General features: G+C 53.3%; 1 long non-coding RNA gene across 1 annotated transcript; it reads left to right on the forward strand.

Moving 5' to 3' along the window:
• Positions 1–9: 9 nt before the first annotated feature.
• Positions 10–2,600, forward strand: LOC107199311. Its single transcript, XR_001519197.2, has 3 exons — positions 10–128; positions 332–410; positions 887–2,600. It is a non-coding gene; the product is annotated as an uncharacterized LOC107199311 (long non-coding RNA).
• Positions 2,601–2,606: the final 6 nt, after the last annotated feature.

The following is a 2,606-nucleotide window of genomic DNA, read 5'->3' on the forward strand; positions in this document are numbered from 1 at the left end:
GTTTCCCCCATTAACCCCTCCCCATCCGTTCCCAGCGGATCCTGGAGCCGGACGATTTCCTGGACGATTTGGACGATGAGGATTACGAGGAGGACACGCCCAAGCGCCGAGGGAAGGGCAAGGCCAAGGTGAGAGACAATCCCAGGGAATTCCTGGAAAAGAATTCCTCGCTCCTGGGGGGCGAGGAAAAAGCGGGATTCTCCCCCAGACCCCTCGTTTTTCCCCAATTCCCGAGGATTTCTTGTCGCTTCCGGCCCTTCCCACGGCCTGGAGCCGTCCTTGCCCCGCTCCCCATCCCGGTTTTTGCCTGAAATCCCGGATTTTTCCGCAGGGAAAAGGCGTGGGAGGCGCTCGGAAGAAGCTGGACGCCGCCATCCTGGAGGACCGGGACAAACCCTACGCGTGTGACAGTGAGTGCCGGGAGCATCCCGGAATTCCAGCCCCCAATTCCCTCCCCCCGTGGAGTTTTCCCACCGGGAATAAAACCACCGAGGCTTTAAACAGCAGGAAAAAAAAAAAAAAAACAGGATAAAAAACCAGGAAAAACTTCCCAAAGTCCGGGAAATCCCCTCCCCTGGATCCCAGTGGTTTTCCAGTGGGATCTGAATCCCTGGGAGCCGTTCCCATCCCTCCCTCCCGGAGCGGGGACACCGGGAGAGCCGGAATTCCGTCCCTGCCGGCGCCGCGCGCGGGAACCCGCCGGGATAACGGGATCAGGGAAGATTTTCCGGCTCCTTTTCCTCTCTTTTTTTTTCCCTCCTGTCCTGCCACTTCCCAGCACTAATTCTCCACCCCCCCAGCTCCCTGAGCTCCAGCTTTTCCTGCCCTTTTTTCCCGGATTTCCGTGTGTCCGTGTCCTCTCACGACTTCTCTTTCTGTGTTTCAGACAGTTACAAACAAAAGCATTCCTTGAAACCTCCCGACCGAGGTAGTTCCGCTCTCTCTCTGCTCGTTTTTCCTGCTTTTCCTCCTTTTTTTTTTCCTTCCCTTTCCCCTCCTTTTCTTATTTTTTTTTTTGGATTTTTTTTTCCACTCCTCATTCCCAAAAAAAAAATACGAGAATTCCGATCTCCCCCTGCGGAGCCCCCGGGATGGGAGAGGGGAGGGAAGAAGCCAAAAGGCCACGGGAGCGACGTCAGCCCCGCTCCGGCCCCCTGACGCTTTTCCAGCAGGGAATGAGGCCGGGAAAACAAAGATTTAAACCCCCCCCGTGGAGCCCAGCGGTGGGAAAAACACGGAGCTTCCACCCGGATCCCGAATCCCGGGAAACGCCGCCGCCTCCGGAGCTCCCCAGCTCCAAAAAACCTCGGGGCTCCGGCCTTAAAAAAGGCCTGGAAAAATCGGGATGGGGGTGGGGAATTTGGGATATTCCCGAGGTTCTTCTCACTCATCTCCAGGAGAATTCCAGAGTTGTCCCAGAGGATTTTTTTGGGGGGAAAAAGTGACTTTGGAACACCGGGAATTTCACGGGAATCCCTCTGGAATTGCTGTTTTTTTCCTCAGTGCCGCTCCAATCCCGTTTTCCCAAAAGCCCCAACAGATCCCAGAGCGATTCCCGTGGTTTTTATCCCAAAAAAGCGGCGTGGGCAGCTGGAGCCAGGCTCCCTTTGGAAGTTCAGTTTTCCCGGATCCGGCCGCTTCTTCCCTGATTTTTCCACGCTCCGGGGATGGAAGCGGATCCGGGAATTTCCGTGGGGTTCCGGAAAAGCCCCAAAACCAGGAAATCTCATCCCAAAAGCGGCTCCTTCCCGATTTAGGGAGAAAAACAGGGAAAACTCGTTGGGAAAGGTCTGCACCAGGCGCTGGAATTCCCACTCTGGCGCTGCTTTTTTGGGATTTGATCCCAATTCCTCGGGTTGGGAAGGAGCCGGATCCGGGCTCATCCCAAAAATGGGGCTGGAAAGGGATTTTGGGGTGTCCTTGGATAAGGAAAAATTCCCAAAAAAATGAAAAAACCTGGAAAAGCAGCGCTGGGGAACCGGAGCTGATTCCCTGATCCATGGATGGAGCAGAAATCTCCCAAATTCCGGGATGGGAACGGGAAAAGCGATGGATTTTGGGGTTTGGAGGAGCCGGGATGGATCCGTGGCCGCGTCCAAATCCCTCCTTGGAACCCCAGAATTCCCGAATTTCCCCTTCCCTCGGTTTTTACCTCGGGATGGGAATTTTTGGGGTGGGAATTTCCTCTCCCTGACACATTCCCAATGGATTTTGCCGTTGGATTGATCCCTGGGGAATTTATCTGGAATTCCTTTGGAATCCCGGAGAATTTACCTGGAATTCCTTTGGAATTTACCTGGAATTCTTTTGGAATCCTGGGGAATTTATCTGGAATTCTTTTGGAATCCCGAGGAATTTACCTGGAATTCCTTTGGAATTCCGGAGAATTTACCTGGAATTCCTTTGGAATTCCGGAGAATTTACCTGGAATTCCTTTGGAATCCCGGAGAATTTACCTGGAATTCCTCTGGAATCCCAAGGAATTTACCTGGAATTCCTTTGGAATCCCGGGGAATTTACCTGGAATTCCTCTGGAATCCCGAGGAATTTACCTGGAATTCCTCATACCTGCAATTCCTTAGAGATCCTGGGACCTCAGCCTACAA

The sequence above is a fragment of the Parus major genome, unplaced genomic scaffold, assembly GCF_001522545.3.
Source record: "Parus major isolate Abel unplaced genomic scaffold, Parus_major1.1 Scaffold568, whole genome shotgun sequence".
Classification (NCBI taxonomy): domain Eukaryota; kingdom Metazoa; phylum Chordata; class Aves; order Passeriformes; family Paridae; genus Parus; species Parus major.